The sequence below is a fragment of the Xiphophorus maculatus genome, chromosome 13 (genome assembly GCF_002775205.1).
Source record: "Xiphophorus maculatus strain JP 163 A chromosome 13, X_maculatus-5.0-male, whole genome shotgun sequence".
Classification (NCBI taxonomy): Eukaryota; Metazoa; Chordata; class Actinopteri; order Cyprinodontiformes; family Poeciliidae; genus Xiphophorus; species Xiphophorus maculatus.
In genome coordinates this window covers 554,649-569,568 of record NC_036455.1, presented here as the reverse complement: position 1 = coordinate 569,568, position 14,920 = coordinate 554,649, and the positions used below count along the sequence as shown (strand labels likewise).

The 14,920-nt window shown below is 37.0% G+C and overlaps 1 protein-coding gene across 2 annotated transcripts in view; it reads left to right on the top strand.

Annotated features, from left to right (window-relative positions):
- Positions 1 to 14,920, top strand: part of znf704 (zinc finger protein 704) — a 66,138-nt gene that overhangs the window by 17,389 nt on the left and 33,829 nt on the right. The gene's annotated exons all lie outside the window — the stretch shown is intronic.

Here is a 14,920-nt window from a genome sequence, read left to right as displayed (position 1 = left end):
CCAATTGATGGCAGTGTCAAGGGTCTCACATTATGACAAAACAGAAGCACTAATGAGGAGATGGAGCGGCATCCTTCAACGGATTTCTGTTTTATAATAAAGTAAGATGCTGCTCTAAGCTAGGCAATTAAATCAGCAGACAACATTAATTATTGCTAGAGTACTCCAAAGTGGTCTTTCAGGCTTATATTTTGTCTATCTTGTTAAAATAAATGGCAGTAAATGGTATGCATACTTGTAAAACCATAGACTGAGGTCTGAAATTGACAGCCTGAGGTTTGCAAATATAAAGATACCACACCTTCTATATCTTCAGTATTTGTGTTAGTTTACCACCCTAGACAAATCTTTGGTTTGGGACAAAGACATGGTGACATGCTTCTCAAATCTAACCAATTAATACCTACCCCTGCAGAAGGGCTAGATTTATAACAAATTATTGGGGATGATTAAATGTGATGAACATTATGAAGCATGTTCTTCCACTGTTTATATTAAAAAAAATGCTGCACAAATAAAGCCTTACTGAATTATGCATCAGATTTTATAAATAAATTACAATTTTCTGGATAAAAATCACATATTCTTACATTAGTTTAAGTCGAGAAAAAAACATCTTAAGATGTTTAGCAAATTAGAAGCATTAGCCATGTACTTTCATGTAATTTTAACTTCCACAATGAATCACATCAATGATGTCTACCGCTTTAATTTCCATATGTGGTATGAAAGCACCTTCTGGCCTGACAGATGTGGGAGCGATACTTACACCGTGGGAGAAGCTATAATGCGTTTAGCACTCGTGCATGCAATTCCACCCTCAAAAAGATCTGTTTTTGCAAACATGGCAACCCTGAATTCTTTAATTTCAATGTGTAGCACACATTCTTGCAACCAAAAAGAACACACATATTGTCAACCTGTTCCTGAAATGTTTTTGACATTAAAAAGACCAGCTGCTATTGGGAGACATAGCTACAGTTCACAAAGTTGGTTTGTCTGACATTTAAAGAGTTTAAAGAGATCTACATAAATTGTTCCCAAAGAGGACGACAGTGGAACATCCTTTTACTTCTTAATCCAATAATGTATTTGGTGTTCCCAAGAAGATCCAAAGCTATAAGCAGGCGACAGACCAGAATTGTAAATGAAAAAGAACAGCCAAACTAATCCATCATCTGCTGAGTTTCGCTTCACTGATGTGGAGAAACAGAGAAGAGAGCTTTTCCTTATGATATGTTTTCTGAAATTAGACCTTTGCCTGGAAAGCTTATCAGATTACATTAGTTGTATTGGCTCTAATTCTATTTAGATAATTTGATTCATCTGTTCATCCCAGAAGTTTGGGTCCATATGCCAGCACTCCCTCCATAACTTTGTTAGTTTTTCTTTGTACTTTCATTAAAAGATCACGACAGTTGCAATTAGACATGAGCCATTATGAGTGAAAATATTATGGTAAAAATATCACTTCAGTGGCACAAAATGTAAAACAAGATTTAACTTTTTAAAATTCAAATTTCTAATACTTATTATAGAATAGCCCCAATTATTGATCCTAGTTAAAATATTACCCTAAATTAAAGTGGAGATGGAGCTTTCCACTTACCATAACATTATAGATGTTTCTTGCTAATACCAGTTTGGTTATCCATTTACGTTTGGGACCATTTTAATTTGTCATGGCATACTGTAGATATAACAAGGTGAATTTGATCCATATTAGCACAATAACATAACGGCTTCTGCTGATTGGTAAGATGCAATATCATGATGCAAACATCCCTTTCCATCACATCCCAAAGTAGCTTTGTTGAATCGACAAATGGTGACTGAAAACCTCTGGGGACACTAAACACATTGTCAGCTTTGGGAAAGCTGGTTTTAGTTTATTGAAGCTTTGTGATGTTGGAGCATTATTCTGCTGGAGCAGTAGCCATCAGAAGATGGGCACAAAAGATGGCATCTTTTTAAATGGACCTGAAATTATAAGTTAGTGGTGTGAAAAAATCGGTATATCTTGATACAAGTAAACCTAGTGACTATCTTACCCCTGTGTTGCAAAGATTTAAAGAACTCTGCTGCCTATTAATCATACCAAATAACCAACTTTTGAAAAAGTATGCTTTAATTGTTGCATTAAAGCATGCAACAATTTGTTGGTTTTAAGTAATATTCTCTTTCACCTTTTTTTTTTTACACCATCTTGCTTTCTCTTTGTCATTCCCCCTCCTTTGTTCTTCAAAGACATTTACCACTAGTCTCACCTGTGAGTTGGCTGCAGTGGACAGATTTGTGCAGACAAGAACAGAATCATTGATGTACACACAAGCCATTAAAGCAAAGCTTAGTTTTACCTCATATTTACTATTTTAGGACATCTCTTGTTGCATTGCATAACAGCATGTCAGTAGGTAAACAGCCAGTAGTATTTCTAGCTCTGAGATGGACTATGAATGTCTGTGTGTATGTGTTAGTAAAAGGGGCGACATTTAGTGGAATTCAAATAACAGCTGGCACTATTGCCCCTCTTGTACCCCTAAATGGAGAAAAATTGACCTTGTTCAGACAATCTCCTGTTGTTCCCTCCAACGCTCAATGTGCCTGCACTGTCAAGGGGGAGCTGGTGATATTCCCAAAGGAGCAGCAGTTTGTCCTGATTATAAACTCCATCACCTCCAGCTCTCCCCACCCCAGCTTCACTCTCGTCCCTGCCGTAAACAATCGGTGGCTTTGGTCACATGAGCTGCAAAGCATCTGTGGATGAGGGTGTTATTGTTTTGATTCTGGCTCCACAATCTCAACTTCCCTCCCATCTGAGCCGGACTCTCTTTCCCTCTTTCTTTTCCTCTCTCTCCCTCTCTCTCTCTGTATGCAGTCACTTTAGGGGTTGGGGTGGGGCTACGATCTTGTGCCAAACACAAGGGCTGCGGAGCTGCAGAACTTGGTGTTTTTGTGCCTGAGTGTGTACTTGTGAGTCGATTGTGGTATCTTTGGCAGCATTACCTCACCACGAGCTGAAAATGGATGTGTTTACCAGCAGCTTCTCTCTATCTCTTTCCCTTTGTATCTCTCTTAAGGCTCTTTCTTTTATTTTCTCTCTTACAGCTATTTGAGACTTTCAGCCTGAGTTGGGTGGGGTTGATGTGGGATAGGAGAGAAGGGGGGGGGGGGCACAGTGCTCCCCTAAGATGGACACACAAAGCATTTCCTTGAGTTTGGGACTGCTAACATGCACACATGCATATGGTGCATAGCCACAGTCCTCCATATGGCATGCATAATTCATGACCTCCCACTGACTTCTGTGTAAACACGATTGCTTCCTTTGGCGTCTCTTTGTTAGACGGTCGGGCGGTTGTAGTTTGTATTAACATAACTTCACCAATACATACCTTAACAACTTTAAAAGTCACGCCTTATTTTCCTTTTTTAAAATGCCTGTCTGAGATTTCAATTGTAGGTTTTGCAAAGCTCTGAGCTTCTTCTTTAAGAACTACAAATAACAGAATTTTTAATTAATGAAAGTGGAAGCAGAAGCAACATCAAAATGAAGGAAAAGAGAATTAGCTGTTAATGCAATTAGCACTTTAGCTCAGTGTTTCCCAACCCTGGTCCTCAAGGCACACTACCCTGCATGTTTTTAGACATTTCCCCGCTTTAACTGACCTGTTGATTGCAGTTCAGCAAAGCCTGTTAAGCTCCATCATTTTAATTCAGGTATGCTGAAACAGGGAATCACCTAAAGCATTGAGGGCAGTGTGCCTTGAGGATTGAGGGTTGGAAAACATTTATTTAGTTAAATTTATCTTTAAGATTTTCAAATGTCTGCCAAAATTGCATGTAGTGTAGTGTAGCATGTCCCCTAACAGATGGGGATTTAAAACTCAAAAGGCTAAAGCAAAGCAACTTTGCCATGCTTCTTTAAGCCATCCTGTTACCTCCTGTAAGTCTTGCTCTTTCTCACTGTCTCACATTCTACAGAAACCACCAAGTTATTTACAGGCTATCATCCAGCTGGGAGCGCGATGACTAGAACTGTTTAATGATGAAATCCCCAGCACTCATCAAAATCTAGCTAGTAATAATATCCAAAAATAACTTTCAGTCTTCTTTCCACCAAACACCATCCATGTGTTGTGGTTAGCCTGACCAATGCCACTTTGGTACGATACATTTGCTGACTGGAAAAAAAAAAAAAGATTTCTGAGTTGTATGACCAGCAGATCAAGCTAAGAATCAAACGTTTCCTGTCAGGAGTGGATTTCTCTGCAGATTTTTATTGCATTTGCATCATCTTAAACTTTTTTTGCAACTGGTTGGGTGTTAGTCTTCCCTGGCCATAATGTTCATTTGTTGATTCATGTATAGCTAAAGAAAACTGCTGTAGATTATTATGTAAATGCAGGATCTGGGTTTTTCTGAAGCAACATGAAAACCCCCAGCTGCTCCTCTTTCATTCAAGTGAACTTGTTTTTCGTCTCGCTGTCTAATCCTTCTGCTTTCTTTTTTATTACTTTATTTTTTTCATCTCCCCTTACTTTGTTTCCTCTCGATCAAATGACTGCATGAGCTTTCCAACCCTTCTTTCTCTCCTTCCTTCTTTTTTTCTGTTTTCACCTCCCTTGGCTCTCGCTATTCAATCTTGCTTTCTCCATCCCTGCTTTCCCGCTCATTTCCCCCTTCGTTCCCCCATGATGTTTCCTCCACACCCTAGCCCTCCCTCTCTTCCTTTGTCTTCCCTCTCCCCCTGCTTGCTTTGTGTGTGTGTGACTATATTTTTCTTCCCTCTGACTGGCAGAGAAAGATGTTTGCCTGCTGCGGAGCTGTGTGCTGGCATTACAGTAGGGTGTGTGGCTAACTTACACCCCCATATGAAATCAGTTGGGATAAACAATGTGAGGCAGACACATGTTGTTTATCTGAGCGATCTTTAGCTAAAACCTGTCAGGTTTTGGCACCAAAGCCTCGTTGAAATGTGTAACCCACATGCTAGAGAAGGCAGAGTTTGTTTTTGTCTGTTTTCCAGTTTGCCTTTCAGCACAAGCAAGAAGTAGTTTGTAATTAATTTCTTAATATGCATGAAGGTCCTCCGACAGTAGAGCGACATACGTGAACATTTCCAATTAAGCATGCAAATGCGTCTGTAATTTTACACACTCTGGAGGTTTTAATAATTAATTTGTAGCCCGAACACACGATTCCAAGCTGATACAGTTGGATCATGAACAGAGGGGTGCATTTCATTCATTTCACGGTTTTATAATTCAGGGTTGCTTATGTTTTTAAACTTTTGACCGCAGACAGTTGTGAGTAAACCCAGCCAACCTTGATTCAAATGCCAAGTGACAATTGGCACGTTGGTTGGCTGAAACTGTCCATCAATTTGTTCCCTCGCTTGCGGCTCCTTTGAGCATTGCCACAAAGACGTGAGCAGCATGACAACACACAGACAGGTGGAACGAGTGCAGCTCAGGAGTCCAGGCATCTTGATCTTTGAGATACATGCTGGTTTTTTCCACAGAGAAGACTGGTGTAGTCTAGGTGTTGCATTTCAATCCACATCAATTGTAGATCATAAATTATCATGAATACTTGTTATGTCAGCTGTTGTTCAAAAATCTTATTCTGGAAGGGCTAAAAACTGGACTAGGCACATTGTAACCATTGTTCTGGCCTAGAGCCACTGACGGTTACGTAATAAGAGCAGAGCACACTAAAGGTCAAATCCTAAAATCACTTATGGAGAGAACCCAAACTTCCCCATCTAGATTTGTTCTTAGATGGAGGGTCATTTTCATTTCAAACAACTTTCTAGCTTTTTTCCCCTCTCTGCCTTTTGGGGAATTACAAAATTCACTGACAGTTCATTATGTGATGCACAGATTGCTCAAGCTTGTGTTGGCAGAGCTAGAACCACAAGAGACTGTGCTTAAAACAAAAATGAATCAAATATAAAATAGTTCAACTCTGTGTTTTGCAATCAGAAATTACACATTATTATATTTGACACACTTTATCATTTCCAGACTTTTCGTTTGTGTTTTAGGCAAATTTGACTTGATTTCAAATGGATTTGTCTTTCCCTGATGCATAAAGTACCAGGCACATTCTTAAGTTGTAGTTTTCATGTGAGCAGGATTTAGAGATGCAAATAAATTCTTATTAAAAAATTGGGATGCATCCGGAAAGATCCAGGATGTCTAATTGACAAGTTTTTGTATGAACTTGTCAACATGGCTGAGCAGGAACAAGTACCAGGTGGTTCTTCCTTTTTGCTCCACTTCCTTTGCTACCTCTCTCTTCTCTGCTGTTTTTATTTTTTGTGTCTTGCTCTTCATGCTCGATGTCACATCCTCCCATGCAATGGATTACTCAGAAATGATCCTAATCTGATGCAGACCTTCCACTCCTTCTATAACACTTCTTTCATTGCCAAGAAAAACCTGAAACAAAGGTAATCCATTCCTGCTTTGACTTGTTTTGATTGCCTCAGTAGTGGATTTTTTTTATTTTATTATTTTTTTTAATTTATCTTTATCTATTGTGGTGCTAATGGTCTAGAGATGTGTTAAATCTTTCACTATCATGTCTGCAAAACAACAGAGATACATGGTGGGGGTAGTGTGATGGTCTAGGGCTGTTGTGCTGCATTAGGACTTGGGAAACTTGATATGATTGATGAAATGAGGAATTCTGCTCTCTATTGGAAAATCCTTGAACTACAGCATCAGTTCATGACATAAAGCTGAAATGGTACTGGGTTTAGAAGCAGTACAGTGATCCACATCACACTAGCAAGTCCCCTTCATAACAACTAATAAAGTAGAAAGATTAAAGGAGGGTGTTATATTGAAGTAGTCAAAGGCTTAAATTATTTAAATCCTGAAACTGGCCAAGACCTGGAACCTGCCCTTCAGTGCAAAAACAATTCAGTAGGTAAAATCCAACACAGCAACATAAAAGACTCACTGCCAATAATCACAGACACTCAAGGGCAGTTTGTCCTGCCAATGCAATAAGAGGACAACTCATTTTTCATGTACAGTGTGCATGAGTTGATATCAAAAGCTATTTTGCCTGATAATTAAAAATTGCATTTTCCCTTTATTTGTCTGATGTTATTTAATGATCAGAAACAGTGCATCTAAAGATACACAAAATTGATCAAATTGTTGCTTTTTTACAGAATTGCAGTGGTGATGCAGTTTACATGTTTTACACAAAGTAACTTACAAATCCTGTGTGTCCTTGAAAGGAAATTATATAACAGCATTTCTTCTGGATAAAGGGATTCATTTTTGCACAGTTAAGCAAAAAACCCAAAAATGCAGATGAAGGATAAAGGGAAAGAGGACATTATGAAGGGAGAATTGGAATTAAAGGGCCATTTTGGTAAATATTGAGTTGAAGGCCTCATCCTTTGTCCTGCACCTTTCTGCTCATATTATGGTCGACAGGTGATTGGACCAGCTTTTACAAGCCTCTCCATCCAGAGGTTTTATGAGCACCTTCATCTAGAACACACACACTTACACTCTCACTGAAATACACATCTACACTCCCCCAGAGCGAATATTAGTCTCCTGAGAAAGGAGGGGTTGAAGGTGTCTGTGGAAGTGTCTTGGTGTGTCTGAGGTTTATAATCAAGCTGCCTGGGGATAAAATAGGTGCCCATGTTTGGTAGCCTTCAAAGTTTGTGGCATTTATTGGCAGAATGAGTGTGTACAGAGGGCAAAGGAAGAGGCAGGAGCAGTTAGGGTAACTCATGCTGGTGACCTCCATTATCATTATGAGCAGCATCAGTAAACACTATTCCAAGCACAAACACTTGTCTACTAAACAGAAGACAGGACAGAGGATAAGGAAAGGTTGCTAGGAACTTCATATTATGTGGATAGGATGATAAGAATCAGCCCACAAGCATTACACGACCTTATAACTTAATACAATAATAGGCATCGTCATTAACATATTTCTGATCGAAATCTGAAAACTGAGGGAGGAGGTTTCCTTCATCAGTCTGATCATAAAGCTTCTGTTCATCAAAACCAGCCCCTAACTTTCATAGACAATCCTTAGAAAAACTGGTTGAGCAAACTTTGGTGATGGCCAATATGTTGGTGGTTTGGAAGCAACTCATGAAAGTTTTTTGGTCAACCTCTGTGCAGTACGTACTATGTTGATTTGAGAAGACAAGGTCCTTTTTGGCTGATTCGGGCTTGAAGATGAATAAGAAAAACTGAAGAACACTCTTTAAAATTATTACATCAGAATAATTTGAAATTTTATTTGACTTCAAGACCACATCAATCAATCAATCAATCAATCAATCAATCAATCAATCAATCAATCAATCAATCGATCAGGCAATTAAGTTTATTTGTATAGCACATGAGGACATTTGTGCTTAATTAGCTTTTTTTTTCTTTGTATTTAAAATAATGTTTCTTTCCAAGATATACAGCTTAATTTTTTTTTGTTTGTTTGTTCTTTTTGCTTCAGTAAAAAATATTTACTGACAAAGTTCCCCGTGACCCAGAAATCTGATGGTAACATAGACATATTGTGTTGTACCACTGCCAGAAAAATGACCTAATGGATCTACTGGGAAACACATCACCTGATACTTACATGTGACAGAGCTCAGATGCTTCATTCCTCTCTCCTAATCCCTCTGATGACTTCAGGCTACATCTGAAAGAACAATCTTTATGAAACCCAAAAAAAAACATAAGAAAAAGATTGAAGGAGTACAGGAAAGAAGTAAGGGTTGGGAAAAAAAGTCAGCCCTAAAGCAACTCTGAAAGTCCTTTTGGCTGTTATTGCTAAACCTTTGTACAAATTATTTGGCAATTTGACACATAGTTTCATACAAATTCATGTGCTCCTGCAAATGTGTAGATGTGAGCAGAGTCAAACTTCTCTCGAAAATAACGCATTTTCTGATTTGCACACACACACAAGACCAAGCGAGTAGCTTGGAGCAGTGAGATCTTGTATATTCCCTCCACTCATTAGTGGCATACAGCAACATCAATTCAGGGGAAACCCACTGGACTCTGTGTGTGAGAGAAGGGTTATCTGTGCTCCTACTGACCTTCTTTTGTGTATTCTCCTCTCTCATTATAATGATTTGCATTTTAAACATGTCTCCATAATTAATCCTAGGGTCATTTGTTTTTGAAAAATTAGATATTTTTTTTAAACAACTAATGCAGAGATGCTATGTATGATTTATATGTCTTACAGTATTTTTATTTAGTGGTGGGACTTGATTAAAAATTTTAATCAAGTTAATTGCAGGGTCTGCAATTTATTAATCAAAATTAAATGCATTTAAAAAGAAAACCATATGTAGACAAAATAAACCCCTTTTTACTGATAAAGTATTAAATACACTTACATATTAGCTCAACAACAAATGTTTATTTTTTTTTATCTTATCAGATAATTATTTGAAGCAAAAATGAACCCCGTGTGGGTCAGGAGAAGGGGCTTTTTCATCCATCACTTTGTCTGCAGATGATGCTTGTGCGTCAGATTTACAGGCAAACCAGAAACGCACAACAAAGGTTCCCACTCAGGACTTTTGCATGTAAAAAAATATAAATAAATTGTGATTAAAAATAATTTGTTAAAATCTATATAATTAATTAATCAAAAATTAACTTGAGATTAAACATTTTCTGTTTTATGTCATTAAGGATCATTTAAAAAAGGTCTTGAGTGAAGGGATTTTTTAAAACTACTTTTTAAGCCGTTTGACTTGGGCCAAACATGTCAGTATTGTTCTTTAAGCTTCTCTGTAAATTGCTATAACATTGTTCCCTCACTGCTAGAGGTAGAGGTTTATCATATTGTTTGTCATTTATTGTGATATATTTCTTATCATAAGAATTTTCGATTGATTGTTATGATAAATTCCACAAAACTGTCTTTATTATCAGGATTGTTAGTTATAGTATATTCCCCAATATCTGTTCAATATACTTGAATCAATAAATATCAATACATTATAAAATATTAAATGTAATTACTGTGAGGAGTTTGTTGATATAAATCACACTTTATGTGACTGGCGTCCTAAACAAGCCAATTACAAATGTGTTGTAATGTATGTGTTTGTGGGGCTGACTGCTGTGCCATGAAGTCACAGCTTTAAGGTTGCCTAAAAAGAAGTTATAAATTATCACAATAGTACCACAAAATATTATGATAAACCTTTAAGTCCATATTGCCCAACCTTACTCCCTACTGTAATCTAATCTTTGTGATCACCACCCCAAAAAGTTGATTTATTTGTAATTTATCCACATTTTAGCCATTCTGGCTGCATGTTTAGTCATTGTCCATTCAGAAGACCCATCTGTACTTTAACCTTCCTAGCTGATGTCTTTAGATGTTGCTTCAATATTTCCACATAATGGTCTCTGCTTGTGATACCATCTCTTTGGTAAAATGCACCAGTTCCTCTTTTAGCAAAACACCCACTCAGCATGAAGCTGCCACTGCTGTGCTTCATCATTGTGAGGGGATTCTCACACTTTCAAGCTTCCCCCTTTAGTCATTATGGTCAACCATTTCAGTTATAATTTCATCAGACCAGAGGACATGTCTGCAAAAATTAGGGTCTTTATCCTTTAGCTTATTTCTAAATTGCAATCTGTCCTTTTATGTTTCTTTTGTAATAATGGCTATTTCCTCTGAGTGTAAGTAGAGGAGTCGTTTTGCTGTGGATAATGACACACTCTTACCAGCTTCAGCCAGCATCTTCTTGGTTTGTTCTGCACATTTCACACAAAGAAAACTGTCATCTTGGGGGAACAAAATCCTCTCCTTCCTGAACAGTGTGATGACTGGTCATTACCACCGTTTTTACACTTGCATATTACTTTTTTTGAACAGGTGACTGTGGCACCCTCAGGCATATGGAAATAATGCCCGAGGGTGAACCAGACTCCAGAGTACATAATTCTCCTCCTTAGATTTTGCGTGATTTTTCTTTCTTTTTATTTTTATGATGCACTACTAGGATACAGCACATTTTAGAAGCCTTATTTAAATACATTCATAGTCGTGTGTCTGACTTAATGTCTTACAGTGACAAACATTTTTTAACTTAACATACAGCAGAAGTTGTAAACAGCGTATATCCATTTACACCATCTATATATTTCATATATCAAATATTTCAGTAAATTAGACATCTATAATGTACAAGTCATAAGGAGTATGATACAAATGGTACCGTTAACAGTACCGATTCACATCCACACACAACCACCCAATTACATAAACATACACACACAGTTACACTTACATCCAGAGAGAATGTAAACTCTGATAACAAAAAATAATACTAATAGCACAAATAGAAACTTTAGAAGTATAAAATAATAAATAAAATTCTTTTATTGCGTTATGATTCAAAAATTAGCTCTAATTTCCACCATCATACTTTATGTGGCATTTAAAATAACTGAGTGTCTGCCATATTTATAAAACTTTTTGTTCTGTTTTTTGTGAAAATCTTATGTTCTCCAGCTTCAAATGCTTCATATCCATCCATCCATCCATCTTCTTCCGCTTATCCGGAACATCCTATTGTAACATCCTACAAATGACTCTACAAGTTGGGACTATTTGTTGTCTCTAGCTGAGTAAAATCTTCTTGCCTGTAGGCAGACATATGCGATTCTTTACTATGTTCCATGTTGCTCTTTTTCTTTTAGTATTTGAAAGTTTCACAAATATCTTTCCAATAAATTAAAACCTTTGGGCAATTCCAGAACATATGACTCACTTGAACAAGTCCACACTTGTCACATGAAAGGTCAAGTGAAGGGAATATTTTGTGACGTTTCTGTGTTGTTTATTTTGAATTGCAGAAGTCCGCTTGTTGCGCATATTAAGGAACTGCGAATTAATGTTATGATGTCTCGCGTTGTTCACTAATCTCCCTCCTTGATCATCCTGCCTGGATATTTTGAGGTCATCGGTAGTAGACGAACCAGACAGGTTTGAAATATTTTTGTATCAATTGGATATTCCTCCTGTCTTACGTGCATTTGGGTACAATGGGCTATTCTGTGTAATAAAAGTACATGCCTGTAAGTATTTCTTGAATTGTGACTACTACATTATCACTTTATCTATTCCATTGATTTAAATATATGATATATTGATGTATCTAAAAAGTTCTGAACTCCTTTTTAAACCAGTTAGTAACAATTGTGTTGGCAAATGAAGGTGCAATTGTTTGGTTTTCAATAAGAGGGCTATAAAGTGAACTCAATCTGAGCATACGTGCCTTTTTATGTGGTGGGATTTTAGTTTCTGCTTTGTGTTGATATTCTGCTTTGTGTTGATATTCACTCTTTCTGAATGAATATCAGAAAGATTATATATATAAATATAAGCTCATATTGTCTGCCTGTCCTTACCATGTCTAGTCTAGATTTATGAGTTTGTCTACATCTTCCTTTTTGTTTCATTCACCAGGAGAAACCATGCTGAGCTGCAAGCATAGCACCTATAAAAGGGATTGGCTGAGTTCAAGGAAAATCATGTACATACAAAAGAAAAACAGACCCAAGCAACACCACCTGCATACTAACACAATAAAGAAATCCAGGCTGCAGATATTACATGTACCCCCATAGTTTTCAAGTGAATGTAACGTATGAACATAATGCGCAATGGCACAGGAAAAAACTCAATATTTGAGAAATAGAAGTTTTAGACTATATTTGACTTTTGTGCAAACATTTAGAAAACTAGATACAATGTGCTGGCTAAAGTGATTATATGTAAATATGTGCTTCGTATAAGTTTGAAAGATTTTTTCACCAGCGTAGAGGATTAACTAGACTCTGTTTTACTGGTGTTTGTATATGATGTACAGCCTGAGGCTTGCATTAAATGGACACTCTATCCATCAGTCTACTGATCCAGATGGGTTTATAAGTCTTCACTCTCATTTCAAAGGTCGGAATACATAAAGGAGCCCCTTACCTGCATTGAAAATCTAGGACACAGTCTTGGAGCATGCACACGTGTCAGTCAAAAGGCTTATTAAAAGGCAGAAAGCAGCAAGGAAGATCATTCACTTTCATCTCTTATTTCATACGAAGTAGGAACAAATCGGGACTTATATACATCACTCTGACACATACATTCACTGAAGGCCCCTTTCTCTGCCCTGCAGCTCTTTTCCTCAATAAACTCACACTATGTGAAAACAGTTTTCTTTCAGACGCTTTACCATCGCTTCATCTGAATGAATAAAACCATTGCCTCTCACAGTCTGGCTTGTCCATTGTCCTCATATGTCTACATTAGAGATAAAAGAAAATCTAAGAAGAATACATGGACTCTGAATAAATCACACATGTATTTCTTTATTTTTATAGTTTATATACGTATATATAATTTATTCAGTCTGCTCAGATGTAGATATCCTCCCACTCAACCCACACATTTAAACCTTAAATATGATGGCATGAGGGCTGTGATATAGGAATAAAAATCAATATTAAAATTTCCACAATTTAATAGTAGAAACAGAATGCAGGGTTTCCCCCAGAAAACTTGCTAAGCCTGGTGCTCGGGTTGCTATTGCAGTCATGCAGCTGCCCGCCATGTTTTTGAGGTAAAACATGTTTATAGTTGACAGGAGATTTGAAAATATCACTTGATGGTTATGTGTTATTGGAAGACTGGAAGATTAATACCCAAACACCAAATATAAAGTCTTTTAAAGAGGCAATCATTTAAAAAAAACTAAAATAAATTAAGAATGCTAAGCCTGGTGGGGGCACAAGTAAAGCCTGGTGGCCCGCCAGGCTTATAACAGAAACCCTGGAATGTGAAATAATGTTTTTGTTTGAAAACAGCATGCAAAATTTTAAATATAAATTATATTTTAGAAGGCATTTCCTGTATGGTCTACTTTCTGTTTCCATAAATAATTTGAGCAACTCTTGTCTCATCAGTCAGAATTTTTTTATTATTATTTGTACTTTTGGATTAAAATTCAATTTTAACAACTGTCCAACTTTTAGTACTGGAAAGAAAGTGTAATTTCCAGCTACTTGGGATAACTTGGATTGGAAAAAATGTGTGCCCAACATAATTTTTTTACATCTCAAGTCTTAAAATATTCTTTGAAGATTTCTAATACATGGACAGATAAAAGATATATGATTAGCATTTCTAGCTGTTATGCAGAAGTTCTGACTACCGCAGAAGGTTCTTGTGTAGATTATAAATCAGCATGAGTGACACATAGATGTCCTTCAAATATTGTAATAAGTAGATTTTAATGCTCACTCACTTGGTAAGGTCACGAGAGAGTCAGTGCAACTCAAAGATACTTTGCTTAGATGATGTGAAAATCCTTTTATTTTATGGCAATGTTGGGGGGAAAATGGCAGCTGAAAGGCGTTTTAAATCAGATTTCTTGGTGCATTTATTAAGTTAACTTGGTAGGTCCAAGTAGAAATCATTGCTATTCCCCCGTGCATCCATCTTTGTTTACATATATAATCTAATGTAATTTCCAATTTTATAGGAGCAGAAGTGTTTGAGGTGGCTTTTTGTCGGTGCATATTCCATCTCCCAGGGGTGATTGGCATGAAAATGCTTATTAGATTTAAAAGAAATGGGCTTAGTGGAAAAGCAGGAAAGAGGGGTGTGTTTTTGTCTTTGCTTTCTTTGATATTGAAGATTTGTGTGACCTTATCATTAATTTAATGGCTAAAAGACAGTAAGGGAGGGGGGGTAATTTCTATTTTTTTACAGTGCATCATAAGAGGTGCATGACAGAAAGAGGCTGCTTGTGTATCAGAACGTTAACAAATCTGTCTGTTTCCTAAATGGAGGAGCGCTCACTGTTCGCACAACAGGAAAGGACAAA